The sequence below is a fragment of the Saimiri boliviensis genome, chromosome 16 (genome assembly GCF_048565385.1).
Source record: "Saimiri boliviensis isolate mSaiBol1 chromosome 16, mSaiBol1.pri, whole genome shotgun sequence".
Taxonomy (NCBI): domain Eukaryota; kingdom Metazoa; phylum Chordata; class Mammalia; order Primates; family Cebidae; genus Saimiri; species Saimiri boliviensis.
The window spans coordinates 23,129,186-23,144,892 of NC_133464.1; the positions used below are offsets into that span (position 1 = coordinate 23,129,186).

General features: G+C 38.4%; 1 pseudogene; it reads right to left on the reverse strand.

The window, feature by feature from the left end:
• Positions 1-1,577: 1,577 nt before the first annotated feature.
• Positions 1,578-2,335, reverse strand: LOC101053737 (fatty acyl-CoA reductase 1 pseudogene; annotated as a pseudogene).
• Between the last annotated feature and the right edge of the window lie 13,372 nt (positions 2,336-15,707).

Below are 15,707 nucleotides of genomic sequence, written 5' to 3' on the forward strand. Positions count from 1 at the left end.
AGCTGGAGTCTCACTCTGTCACCCAGGCTGGACTGCAATGGCATGATCTTGGCTCACTGCAACCTCTGCCTCCCGGGTTCAAGTGATTCTCCTGCCTCAGCCTCCTGAGTAGCTGGGATTATGGGCACATGCCACCATGCCTAGCTAATTTTTGTATTTTTAGTACAGACAGGATTTCACCATGTTGGCCTGGATGGTCTCCATCTCTTAACTAATGATTCACCCTCCTCAACCTCCCAAAGTGCTGGGATTACAGGCGTGAGCCACCGTGCCTGGCCAGGAAAAAATTTTTAAAGACATCAGCTTCTGGTTCAAAATTAAATAAACTAAATAACTTATTTTTAATGCAAAGCCTAATTACAAATTAGGAATTAACAAAAGAAGGGCCAAAATTTTATTATCAAGATTTGAAAATATTAGAATGATGAAATTGCATAGCAGAACACTTTCTTATCAATTGTCTCATTTTGTTTAATTATTAAAACAACATTATAGAGATCATCCAACGACATTTCAAAAATGACAATGGTCATCATAAAACGTGAAACAATAGAAAACCAAATTCTATAAAACCTAGGAAAGGGCTGCACACAGTGGCTTACGCCTGTAATCCCAGTACTTTGGGAGGCTGAGGCGGGTGGATCACCTGAGGTCAGGAGTTTGAGACCAGCCTGACCAATATAATGAAACCCAGTCTCTACTGAGAATGCAAAAATTAGCTGGGTGTGGTGTCATGAGCCTGTAATCCCAGCTACTTGAGAGGCTGAGCCAGGAAAGCTGCTTGAACTGGGGAGTTGGAGGTTGTGGTGAGCAGAGATCGCACCGTTGCACTCCAGCCTGGGCGACAAGAGAGGAACTCAGTCTCAGAAAACAAACAAACAAACAAAAACAATCAAACAAACACCTAGGAAAGTCCTGCTCCAAAGCAGAATTAGGTAAATGTGGGTTTTTATATTCAGGTACCAACTATAGCAAAATGAACTTTTAATTCTGTAGATTTATATTTTTTATGTACTCCATATTTTTTCCTCTTGTAGTTACAATGGTGCTGCAAATGGCTAACCATGCTGTTACTATGGAAATAACAGTGCATTTCTCTGCATCAGTGAATAATCAAATATCTACCATCTTAGCTGGTATTACTGTACAAATAAATGTCTTCCATTGCATTGAACATTAGAATTAGAAATTCTTTATATGTTAAGGCATAGTTTAATTAATATGTTCCAGAATTGTACAGTAATACTGGTCAGTGTTCCTATTTCCCCACTCCTGTCCCCATTCCACCCCTTTTATCTGGGGCTCAATATATTAAGTCCTGGTTTTGGTGGCTATTGTAGGTTTGAGCTGGCATAACACAGTGTGTTCACTAGGTCTTATGAGCATAAACATTAAAATGTTACATAAAATATGCTATAATTTACTTCATGCTGATCTAAGATGGTTTCATGTCTTGACAAAAGGTGAGATGACTTAAGTATATTTAATATTTTGTGCATTTAGACCACCATATGCATAGATGTTCTAATGCTGAATGCTAATGCATTGTTGGAGGCATGCATTGTTCAAAATCTCCTTTACCTGCCACAAAAGAGACCACTTGGTTCATTAAAGTTATCAATCCATCCTGTCAAAGGTTCTTTCCAAGTTGCACCAACTATCAATGGCCTTGCAATTGTCACATTTAGCTTTGCTCTTTCTTGTTGTACAACATATTCTGCCAGTGCTTTTGTGTATATGTATGTATTAGGTTTGTCTCCTATCAATTTTGGCATGATATTATTTACTAGGCTGTCATCCATCCACTCTAAAGAATCAATAAGCTTCTTGGGACCCACAGGTGGTAGATAGTCTACTTCATCAATATGTTTTCGATTACAGTAGGCATGCTGTTGATACATGCATGAACACTTCCGGATTCTTCATTGGTTGTGCAAGGAGAAAAAGCTGTCATATTGCAATCATATTTAACTGAACAGCATCTCTTAAATTTTTATAAACCTTACTGTAGCTACACAGTGAAATATAATAGTGATAGAATCTACAATGACCTCTTTATCTTCTTCACTGACAACCTATTTAGGTTGGGTGAGTTCACTGTTGATTGCTATAATTTTCTATCTAAAATCTGGATTTTCATCTCTCATTCTGTCAAAGAGCTTGACACCACTTGCTTTTGTGGTGTCTGTCCAGCTTTCTGCTTCATCAGAACATATACTGAATTCACCTTAGGACAAGACCTCAGCCACTTTTCCAGAAGCACCTTCCCTAGAAAACCAGTAGCTCCTGTGAGGAGGACATTCTTGCCTTCATAGTATTCTGGAATTGAAGCCATTTTGATCTTTCTGTATAAACTTTGTCTCCCAGGCTTAAGATCCAGATCTGATTGAGAAGAGCATCCAGCATGGGTACTCTTTGAAGAAATCTTCCCTGATTCACTCTACACCACTCAGGTTACTTCTTTGCTTTGAGTTGCCTCAGCAGTTAGGTATTCTGTTATAATTAGCCACCTCTATGCAGCCTTCCACCCCAGATGGTGGCCCCAGGCTCTGCAGAGGGCAGCAGCAGGTCCCTGATTAATATCTTAATGTGAGATTCAGTGAAATGCTAGGGAGAAATATTTTCTTATTTTCACATTTGATTTTAATTTATTGACATATACTTTCCTACTATTGTTGCAGCTTTTTCAATCCTTTAGTTCGATAAGTGAGAGAGAGGGTTACAACTCCTTTACTTGCCCCTGTCTTTCCCCTCTGACAGTGAGCTTTGGGTTCTTGTCCCACAAACAAGAAGAATAGGGTGCATGGACAACAGAGAGTGAGTAAGGCACAGTTAGATTTATTAAGTGACAGAAAAGCTCTCAGCAAACAGAGGGGGGCCACAGAAGGGATGCCAGCTATGAAGCTGCCTCTGAGGTTTTTATCAACTGGGAAGGGAGGAATGTGCTGACTGGTTTGCAGACCATCTTAGATAAAGCACAACTCAGAAAGAGGTATGATAGTGTAAATAACGAACTGGAGGCAGAGGTGAAAGCTTGGCCTGGCACTTCGGACAGAGACAAATCAGGGGCTGAAGTGATGATTAACTCTATGTAAATGAAGATGGCTGGTGGCCAATCACAGAAATGTAGGAATATATAAAATAGGTAAAAAGAGATTAAGGCATACCAAGGAGAGAGAAATGGGTCCACAAAAGGAGCGTAATTTGTTCATCTGTTTATTTCCATTCAAGGATGCAAGCTGTTTCTTATTTGAGCCCTTAGTTTGATTTTCAAGCTGTTCTTTTTTAAAAGGAGTTTTATCAAGGGCCCACCCTAACTGCCTGCCTGACCCATTTCTTCCTCCCTTCTCATTCTCTCTTCAGGAATGGAGATCCTAACTCCTGTTAAGGTGATGAGGCAATGATCATTCTGGCTGTTTCCTGCTGGAGAGGGATATTGTGTGGGGAATAGCAGCTAGGGTTCTTACTGGGTCCAGTCTAAGCATCCTCAGAAGAAAGGTGCTTTCATACGTGTTTCCATTTGCATTACCATTTAGAGCTTGATAGCCTCTAGGTGAGAAGAAATAATTTGAGTTATAGCTTTACTATAAAAGGCGTGAGCATGAACACAAGATGTACAAGGAAAAAAGATCTTAATAAAGGGGCTAAGTACGTCCAAATATAAGACCAGAACCCTTAAGAAGGGATTATAGCCAACCACAACTGGGACCAGAGCCCGAATTTTCTCTCAATCTGTTAATAATTCTAATTTTGTCCTTAAGCACCTGTAAGTTTTATTTTACCTGACTGGAAGTATTGATGCAGAAACAGCACATCTCATTTAAGATTACACAGGCACCTCCTACTTTGATTGTAAGAACATCAAGAGTTCACCTATTTTGTATTTCCACAGAAGCAATTTGTGGATTGTTGTTGGATCTCTATTTCTTCTAGCGTTGCCTCTTACCCTTGTTGCATCATAATAGAATTAATTCTAAGTACTGATGTTTCAAAAAGAGAAATACTGGCAAAACAGATTAGGCCTCTGCCTATACAATTCCCCGTACATGGTTTTTCTAATATAGGATTGTCATGGACATGTCCTCCTTAGTACTCTCTCTCTGTTAAATCTCGATTTGATAGCATAGAAATAAGTGATCGCCTTGTAAAGTGTGCACTCGAGAATGCATGTTCTAGAAAAATACCCAGACTGGAATTTAACCAGATGATACTGCCATGTCAATTGGATTTAATAATAATAGGTCTCAGACCACTGCCACCCACATGGTGAATGTTCCCCTACAGTGCTTGGGGAGGATCAAGTGTAGCCAGGAGCCACAGAGAAAGTAAAGCCCCATTTCTTGAAGGAATAGTTCTAAGTCATGGTTTGTGAGGGTTCCAGCTAGATTTAGTCTAGGCCTTGTAAGGTCGTTCCCCTTACATCGAATGGGGGCATTTTTAAGATAGAGATATACATACTCAGTATAGTCACTGCACCATTTGAGATTTTACATACTAGGTGGAAAAAATCTTTTTCACATATAAAGTTTTGAAAGACAAGAGACACAATATGTATTGGCCAGTATCTTAAATAACCCTTCTAACATGAGCTATTGGTTCTCAAGTTCCCTGTTGACTTGCTGATTTGTAGGTCACTACCATTATCACCAAGATCATACAAAGGTCCAGGATTCCACATGTAGGCATGTTTGGAAAGATCCATGAATTATTTATTACCTGATAATGATGCTGGCAAGAGGTGACATCCCTGGCCAGGGATAACCATTCCCATTCGGCATTTTAACCAGGAGGTTTAGTTAGGTTTTTTGACTTTTTTTTTTTTTTTTTTTTTTGAGATTGAGTCTCACTCTGTTGCCAGGCTAAAGTGCAGTGGCATGATCTCGGCTCACTGTAACCTCCACCTCCTTGGTTCAAGCAATTCTCCTGCCTCAGACTCCCAAGTAGCTGGGACTACAGGCACGTGCCACCACACCTGGCTAACTTTTTGTATTTTAGTAAAGATGGGGTTTCACTGTGTTGACCACGATGGTCTTGATCTCCTAACCTCGTGATCTGCCTGCCTTGGCCTCCCAAAGTGCTGGGATTACAGGCATGAGCCACTGTGTCCAGCCAGATTTTTTTACTTTTTAATAGGATTCATCCAGCTGGTGTGAGATGGTATTTCATTGCAGTTTTCATTTGAATTTCTCTAATGATCAGAGATGTTGAGGTTGTTTTTATATGATTGCTGGTCATATGTATGTCTTCTTTTGAGAAGTGTCGTTTATGTTATTTGCCCACTTTTTTCTTGTATATTTGTTTAAGTGCCTCATAGATGCTAGATATTAGACCTTTATCAGATGCATAGTTGGTAAAAATTTTCTTCCATTCTGTAGGTTGTCTGTTTGCTCTGTTGATAGTTTCTTTTGTTGTGTAGAAGCTCTTTAGATTAGTTAGATCCCATGTATCAATGTTTGCTTTTGTTTCTTTTGTTGCAATTGCTTTTGGTGTTTTAATCATGAAACATTTGCTCATGTCCTGAATAGTATTGCCTAGGTTGTCTTCCAGGGTTTTTATAGTTTTTTGGTTTTATGTTTAAGTTTTTAATCCATTTTGAGTTAATTTTTAGGTGGTGTAAGGAAGGGGTCCAGTTTCAATTTTTTGCATATGGCTAGCTAGTTATCCCAGCATCATTTATTTAATAGCGCACCATTTACTGAATAGGAAAACTTTTCCCATTGCTTGTTTTTGTCAGGTTTGTCAAAGATCAGATAGTTGTAGGTGTTGAGTCTTATTTCTCGGTTTCCTATTCTGTTTTGATCTATGTGTCTGTCTTTGTACCAGTACCATGCTGTTTTGGTTACCGTAGTAGCCCTGTAGTATAGTTTGAAGTTGGGTAGCATGATGCCTCTAGCTTTATTTTTTTTTTGCTTTGGAATTGCCTTGGCTATTTGGGCTTTAAAAAAAATTTTTCGTTGCATGTTAATTTTAAAATAGTTCTTTTCTAGTTCAGTGTCATTCACAGAAATTTTATAGTACAGCAATTTTGTACAATATTTCTTAAAATTCCATTTGTAGGAAGGCAGTGATATATAAGACTTACAGATACTTACTTGCTATGTTATTGGTACAATCGTTTTTGATAACATGTTGAGGACAATACAGCAGACTTATTCTAAATTTGAGGAAAAATGGAAATAATTAGAATTATTATGTATTTCTACAAATGACTTTATTGATATGTGATTTTTAAACAAAAAGATGTATATGTTTAATGTATACAACTTGATGAGTTTGGAGGCAAGTCTATGCCTGAGAAGTCATCACAATCCATGCTGTAAACATATCCTTCACTTCAAAAAGTTTTCTGTCTCTCTCTATTCATTATTATTATGTTTTGTGATGAGAACACTACATAGAATTATTATTCAAATGTTAAATATACTATACAGTATTTCTAAATAGAGGCACTAGGCTATACACCTAAGACATTCACCTTGATAAAGTGTCTTTTTAAAGGCAAGAACTGTGTTAGTCTATTCTCACACTGCTAATAAAGATATACCTGAGACGGAGTAATTCACAGGGAAAAGAAGTTTGATGGACCCACAGTTCCACATGACTGGGGAGACCTCACAATCATGATAAAGGTGAAGAGGGAGCAAAAGCATGCCTTACATGGCAGCAGGCAAGAAAACATTTGCAGGTAAATTGGACTTTATAAAACTATCATATTGCAGAAGACTTATTCAATATGATAAAAATGGAATGAGAAAAACCTGCTCCCATGATTTAATTACTTCTCATTGAGTCCCTCCCATGAAACATGGGGACTTTTGGAAGCTAAAATTCAAGATGAGATTTGGGTGGGGACACAGACAAATCATAGCAAGTACCATATTAACTTTTTAAAATGTAAGTTCTTTCTAATTTCATTGCATTCTTTTTAAATAAATAAGATAGTTATATTTAAAACATAAGAATCATAAAAAGCAAGGAACATATTTATATGAAATCCATATTTCTCAGTATGTTACACATATTAAAATATATTAGAAATCATAGCTATCATTTTACAAAGTAGACATTAATGTAATAAGATCATTTAAATTTTATATTAGTGGAGACATGTCTTTTTGAAATTCAGAAAGTTCACAACTCTATTATAATGTATTTTTCTCAATGAAGAAATTTGGTAAATATAAGAATATTGTAATATTTTATAGCATTGTATAGATTTGCAGAAATTGAGATTTCAAGTTATATAAGAAAAGTACTAATATTTGTGGTTTGGAAAATATGCCATAAACTTAAAAACCAAAATGAATATATTCAGTGCTACCTTAAACTTTTTTGTATTTTATGGTTATCCGTTTTTGTTTAATTTTGAAAATTTCAGTATTATTTCATTTATGGAAGTAATTTTTTTTCTTAAGTAGCACTCAAGTAGCAAAATTTAATATTTATGTATGTTAAAAAAGAGATTGTCAAATGTCATCAGCTGTAAGAAAAATAGATTTTCTTTTTGTAAGCAATTAAACTGACATAAGGGCATGCACACAAAGACAAACCCTTCTATTCAAAGCATGCTTTCTTACTAATAGTTAATGGCTTAAGCAACTGGAAAAAAATTCCAAAAACTTTTTTCATTTGAAACCCTTCTGAATATTAAATTTGTTTTGTTTTATTCATTGTACTTTTTACTTAACTTTCTCTGTTCTAAGAAGTTATGAAGCACTTAATGTTTTTTCAATAGAGGTCATTATCATGGTACACCTCGGGAGGTAGGAAAAGTAATTCATACATTTCTTATACAAACAGACTCTTCAGAGACCTCCCACCGGTACAGTCCAGTTAAAGTATGTTTAATTTTTTCCTCAGGTGATTTTAGCAGGAAACAATTTAATCTTTACAAAGAGCTAGCAAAGCCATATCTGCAATTTAAAAATAAATTTACAAATATAATCTTACATTGCTCTACATGGCCCTTTGTGCATTTTAATTTCAAAATCTTAATGGATAAAGTAAACATTATTGCAAATATATTTTAGCACAGTAATCTTGTATGTATTAAGCAATTTCAAATAATATCAGATATTCTAAAGAAGTAACTTCTCAGCTGTACATTTAGAAATATTTCGTTGAAAATACTTTACATTAAAATCGCTACTATTAATATTATGACTGCTACCATTTGAAAACACACACATTTTGTATTTTTAGCATTTACCATCTTCCAAGCACTATTTAAATGCTTTATATGTATTATATGTCTCAGTTGGTTTTTTAAAAATCCTTTCTCTGCAAACTTTTGGGAAATTTGTCTGTGTCCCAAATCATCAGTTTCATGATGGTGTATCCTGTTGCAAGACAATTTTCAATCATTGTGTATGTTCCTGATAATGCCCTTTCTACTATTCATATTCTTTAGTAGATTTAAAAAAAAATTTTTTAATTATTTTCTAACCTTTGTTTTCTTTTATTTGGAATTTAGACTTCATGAGTTGATGGTTATAGCATTATAGTCACACTTTTCAGATTTCTAGCAATAGAATCAGCAAAGAGGACTGAAAGAGTTCCACTTCCACTTCTAGAATTTCACTCAGTTCCCCTCACCAGAAAGTTTTCTGGGCTCTGCTTTGATTCTACTTTCTCAGAGTCCTTCTGATTCATTCTTTCTGAACAATTCACCTCTAATCATCTGCTTGGTTAAGATAGAATTAGTCACTGAGTTATGAGGAATGGGAATGAGAAATGGAGAAATAACTGCTTCTTAATAATTTCACCTTACTCTGGGAAAAACAAACAAACAAACAAAACAACTGATTTTTTTTTCTTTTACATGCAATGATATTACCCCGATTTCTGATAATGGTGTTCTGCCAATCAGTTTGCTTCTTGATATTTCTGTGCTAAATTGATTAATGCTGTTCATTTGCTTTTTATTTTCTTTAAGTGTGTCACAGTTTTGTCTCATTTTTGTGCTGTTCTGACAAATTTAGTTAAATTTTTGAAGAGAGAAGAGATATATTCAGTTTACTGTTTAAGTGATTCTCTATACTCTTTTTTATTTAGAGTTGGTCAGTCATGCATCTATAATGTCCTAAAAATATAAAAATTGCATAGTCACTTTCTATTAGCATTATTACTCTTAGAGTCTAATGATGGTCAGCAAAACAAGTTTTGTTTCTGTTGTTGTTGCATGTTTGTTTTTTTGTTTTGCTTTGTTTGATTTTGTTGTGCTCTTATTCTCTATTTAGGCACCATCATTTATTGAGGCTGCTGCTAATTCTTATCTGTACATTCAAGTGTCCACAAACTAAATACTCTCTTCTGTGTGTGTGTGTGTGTGTGTGTGTGTGTGTGTGTGTGTGTGTGTGTGTCTGTGTCTGTGTGTGTGTTGGGAATTATAATTCCCAGCTTTGGAAGCAGATACTGAGCTTCAAATCTGCTAAGATTGCCCTGAGTGAGCATCTTAGCTCCTACAGAGAAAGAGTTAAAATTGTAGAAAATCAGACACAAGCTCTTATCATGCAAGCGGCTGACCTGCAACAAAAGGTGCATGTACAGCCACACTAGGTGTCTACTATTAAAGTGAGGGCATTGACTGGGAAAAAAGTGAGACCCTGCTACTTGGAATGGGCATGTGTGGGAGGACCCTGATGAAGCTGGGGACACTGAGCTTGTAATCTCAGAAGAAGGAGCTTCTGCATCCCCAGTAGTGGCAATATCCCCTCTGCAACCTATGCTATTGTCAAACTTTACATGTTTGTCTGAGAAGATAAACCCTATGCTGCCTGAGGCAACAGAGTGATGGTGTTCCCTGAGGCGGTTGCTAGGCAACATAATGTTGATTCCCTTCAGGAGCCACCTTCAACACCCCTGTTGGCTTCTAGACCTTTAACTAAAATCCCAGCTGGCCCCTAGAGTTGAGATTCAGAGTGTGACCCATGACGAGGTGTGCTATGCTCAAAAAGAACTGCTTGTGTTTTCTACTTTATATAAACAGAAATCTGGTGAACAGTCTAGGGAATGGACCTTAAGGGTGTGGGATAATGGTGGAAGGAATATCGAGTTGGATCAGGCTGAATTTATTGATTTGGGCCCAGTAAGTAGGGATTCTGCATTTAATGTTGCAGCTTGGGGACTTAAAAAAGGTTCTGGTAGTTTATTTGCTTGGTTAGCTGAAATATGGATTAAAAGATGGCACAGTGTGAGCAAGCTGGAAATGCCTGATCTCCCTTGATTTAATGTAGAGGAAAAGATTTAAAGATTTAATGTAGAGGATAAAGATTGGGATGGTGGAGTGGATTAGTCACTTCAGACCTACTCATTCCAGCTGGGAAGGTCAGGAAGATATACCCTTGACCAATGCTTCACAAAATAGTTTTGTGAGGGCAGTACCTGCAACTTTGAAGAGCCCTGTAATTTCTTTTCTCTGTATGACAGATCTAACAGTGGAACTGTAGTCACTCAGCTGCAAAATTTAAATACAATGGGAATAATTGGATGCTGAGGTGGCAGGGGCCAAGTGCTGGCACTCAACCATCAAAAGCAATGTGGGCATAGCTACCGTAATGAGCAGCAGAGGCAAAGCAGCAATGAAAGTAATCTGTGTCATGCCAAACTCTGGCATTGGCTAATTAATCACAGTGTTCCTAGAAGTAAAATTGATAGGAAGCCTACTGCATTCCTACTTAATTTATATAAGCAGAAAACTTCCACGTCAAATGAAAACAATACTGATTTGAATTATAAAAACAGAATCATGCCCCCTAAATTTCCAGACTTTATTCAGTTGATAGACCCAGAACCCCCTGAATGAAGGGAAGGCCAGGTCCCTTGAGGAAGGACCCTACCACACTACTGACAATTTATGCTGTTAATCTTTCTCCTATCCTTCCCCAAGAAGACTTTTGGCCTTTTACCAGGGTAACTGCATTGGAAAAAGGGCAATGATCAGACATTTTTGGGACTACTGGACATTGGCTTCGAGCTGACATTGACTCTGGAGGACTCAAAACGTCATTGTGGTCCTCCAGTTAAAGCAGGGGCTTATGAACGTCATGTAATTAATGAAGTGTTAGCTCATGTCTGACTTACAGTGGGTCCCCAGACTTATCCTGTGGTCATTTCCCCAATGCCAGAATGCATAATTGGCATAGACATGCTTAGAAGCTGGCAGAACCCCCAGATTGGCTTCCTGACTGGTGAGATGAAGATTATTATGGTGAGACAGGCCAAATGGAAGCCATTAGAGATGCTTCTACTTAGAAGAATCGTAAATCAAAAGCAATATTGCATCCCTACAGGGATTGTAGAGATTAGTGCCACCATCAAGAACTTGAAAGACACAGGGGTGATGATTTCCACCACAACCAAGTTCAATGCTCCCATTTGGCCTGTGTGGAAGACAGACGGATCTTGGAGGATGACAGTGACTTATTATAAGCTTAACCAAGTGATGACTCCAATTGCAGCTGCTGTACAAGATGTGATTTCATTGCTTGAACAAATTAACACATCTCCCGGTACCGGGTATGCAGCCATTGGCTTGGCAAATGCCTTTTTATCCATTTCTATCTGTAAGGCCCACCAGAAGCAATTTACCTTAAGCTAGCAAGGGCAGCAATATACCTTTACTGTCCTTTCTCAGGGGTATATAAAATCACTATCCTTGTGTCACAATTTTATAAGGAGAGACCTTGATCACTTTTCACATCCACAGATATCACATTGGTCTATTACATTGATGACATTATGCTGATTGGATCCAGTGAGCAGGAGATAGCAAACACTGTGGACTTATTGGTGATATATTTGTGTGCTAAAATAAATCAGACTAAAATTCAAGGACCTTCTAAGCTGTACAGCAAAATTTCTAGGGGTCCAGTGGTGTGGGGCCTGTCAACACATTCCTTCTAAGGTGAAAGATACATTTCTGCATTTGGCCCCTCCCACAACCAAGAAAGAGGCACAATGCTTAGTGGGCCTATTTGTATTTTAAAGGCAACACATTCCTTATTTGGGTGTGTTACTCTGGCCTGTTTATTGAGTGACCTGAAAGGCTGCCAGTTTTGAATGATGTCCAGAACGGGAGAAGGCTCCACAACAGGTCTAGGCTGCTTTGCAAACTGCTCTGCCACTTGGCCATAGGACCCGGCAGATCCAATGGTGCTTGAGGTGTCAGTGGCAGATAAGGATGCTGTTTGGAGCCTTTGACAGGCTTCCATGGGTGAACCACAGTGGAGGTCTTTAAGATTTAGCAGAAAGGCCCTGCCATCTTCTGCAGATAACTACCCTCCTTTTGAGAGACAGCTCTTGGCCCATTACTGGCTTTGGTGGAAACTGAAGGTTTGACTATGGGTCATCAAGTCACCATGTGACCTGAACTACCTCTCATGAACTGGGTGCTTTATGATCCATCTAGCCATAAAGTGGGTAGTACACAACAGCATTCCATCATCAAATGGAAGTGGTATGTACTTGACCAGGCTTGAGCAGGTCCTGAAGACACAAGTTACATGAGCAAGTGGCTCAAATGCCCATAGTCTCCACCTTTGCCACCCTGCCTTCTCTCTTCCAGCTTGCACCAATGGCCTCATGGGGAGTTCTCTATGATCAGTTGACAGAGGAAGAGAAGATTAGGTCCTGTTAACAGATGGTTCTGCATGATATGTAGGCACAACCTGAAAGTAGAGAGCTATAGCTCTGCAGCAACTTTCTAGGACATCCCTGAAAGGACAGTGGTGACAGGAAATCTTTCTAGTGGGCAGAATTTTGAGCAGTGCACAACCTAGTTGTGCACTTTGCGTGGAAGGAGAAATGGACAGATGTGTGATTATATACTGATACATGGGCTGTAGCCAATGGTTTGGTGGGATGGTCAAGGACTTGGAAGAAGCATGATTAGAAAATTGGTGACAAAGAAATTTGGGGAAGAGATATATGCTGGACCTCTCTGAGTGGTCAAAAAATGTGAAGATATTTGTATCCCATGTGAGTGCTGACCAGTGAGTGACCTCACCAGAGGAGGGTTTTTTTTTTTTTTTTTGAGACGGAGTTTCGCTCTTGTTACCCAGGCTGGAGTACAATGGCGCGATCTCGGCTCACCGCAACCTCCGCCTCCTGGGTTCAGGCAATTCTCCTGCCTCAGCCTCCTGAGTAGCTGGGATTACAGGCATGTGCCACCATGCCCAGCTAATTTTTTGCACTTTTAGTAGAGACGGGGTTTCACCATGTTGACCAGGATGGTCTCGATCTCTCGACCTCGTGATCCACCCGCCTCGGCCTCCCAAAGTGCTGGGATTACAGGCTTGAGCCACCGCCCCCGGCTCAGAGGAGGGTTTTAATTATCAAGTGGATAGGATGACTGTTTTGTGGACACCATTCAGTTACCCCTCTCATCATCCAATGGCCCCATAAACAAAGTGGCATGGTGGCAGTGATGGAGGTTATACATGGGCTCAGCAACATGCACTTCCACTCACCAAATGTTGACCTCACTATGGCCACTGCTGAGTGCCTAATTTGCCAGGAGCAGAGACCACCACTGAGCCCTCAATCTGGCACAATTCCTTGGAGTGATCAGCCAGCTACCCGGTGGCCGGTTGATTATATTCAACCTCTTCTATCATGGAAAGGTCAGAGGTTTATCCTCACTGGAATAAGCACTTACTCTGGATATGGGTTTGCCTATCCTGCACACATTGTTTCTGCCAAGATTGCCATAAGTGGACTCACAGAATGCCTAATCCACCATCATCAAATTCCACACAGCATTACCTCTCACCAAGGCATCCATGTTACAGCTAAAGAAATGTGGTGGTGAACTCATGCTCATGGAATTCACTGGTCTTATCGTGTTCCCTATCATCCTGAAGTGGCTGGATTGATAGAATGGTGGAATGAGTGATGAAATCTTCCAGTTAAAATGCTGTGAACATTGTTGAAATGACAACAAAGAACTTAAAAATTAACATAAACTTGATAAGTCAGCAGCAGAGTCTGGGAAGATTGACTCCAATTTTAAAAGTTCTACTGCAAGTAAAATGCTGTGATAAAAGCACACATGCTACAGGTAATTCTTTAGTGAAAGAAAGAGCCAATTAAGGAGGCAAACTTTACTGTCATCTTATTTTAAGAAATTGTCATAGCCACCACAACCTTCAGCCACCACCATCCTGATCAGTCAGCAGCCATCAACATCAACAAAAAGATTATTACTTACTAAAGGCTCAGATGATTTTGGCATTTTTTTTAGCAATAAAGTATTTTTTAATCAAGATATATACATTGTTTCATTTGGACATAATATAATGCTATTGTGCAGTTAATAGATTACTAAGATTACATCCCTTTTATATGCACCAGGAAACCAAAAATTTTACTTTATTTGCTTTATTACAATAATTGCTTTATTAAGGTGGTCTGGAGACAAACTCAAAATATCTCTAAGGTATATCCAATGTCCTGTACACACCTCCTTTTCTGTCTACTTATAATATCTGAAAGAAAAGTTTTACAAAATATTTATATCTTTATATATATATATATTTGCGTCAGAGTTTCACTTTGTTGCCCAGGCTAGAGTGCAGTAGTGCAATCTCAGCTCACTGCAACTTCTGCCTCTGGGTTCAAGCAATTCTTCTGCCTCAGCCTCCTGTGTCGCTGGGATTACAGGTGTACACGACCACACCCAGCTATTTTGTATTTTTAGTACAGATGGGGTTTCACCATGTTGGCCAGGCTGGTCTTGAACCCCTGACCTCAAGAGATCCACCCACTTTGGCCTCCCAAAGTTCTGGAATTACAGGTATGAGCCACAGTACCCGGCCTCTATAATTTTAATGATTCAGGATTTTTGACTTCTTAAACATGAGAGAAAATAGATGATTCATTTTGCTGTCATTTGTATTTCATCCATTGAGATTTTTAGTTTTATTATGATGTAAAGAAAGTATTAAACCAAATAAAATTCTGTCTTTTTACCGAGGGAGTATTTTTAAGTAGCAACTAAATTCATATCAATGCAAAACACTGTAGTAGGTTGAATAGTGTCTCTTCAAAATTCATATTCTCCTGAAACTTCAGAATGTGACCTTATTGGAACATAGGGTCTTTGCAGATGTAGTTAGTTAAAGATCTCATGATGGAATCATCCTGGATTTGGGTTTGATCCTAAGTCTAATGACTGTATCCTTATAAGAATAGATAACTATATAGTGAGACTTAAAGAGAAAGCAAGACCAAGTGAAGATGGAGGCAGAGATTGGAGTTGTACTGCCATAAACCACAGAACAGCAGGGACCATAAGAAACTAGAAAAATGGGATTCTCCCTTAGAGCCTTAGAAGGTAGTATGGCCCTACTAACACCTTTATTTCAGACTTCTGATCCCCAGAACTGTGGGAGAACTAATTTCTGTTGTTTTAAGGCATCTACCTCTCAGACCTTAATATGGGGGCCCTAGGAAACAGACACAAATGTTGGAAGAATAATGAAGCACAATCTGTTGGAGATTGAGGGTTGCAAAATGTCTTTTATGCCTTATTAAACAAATATTTAACCGTCAGCTATATCAGAAGTCCTGTTACATATTTGAAAGATAAGATTCACTAATATATAATCAAATAATGTTTCTGCTCACAAAGGAATTCTAATATAGTAAATGAGAAAGACAAAAATACATGCTGTGCAATATGAGTAAAATGAAAGAAACTAGATGTA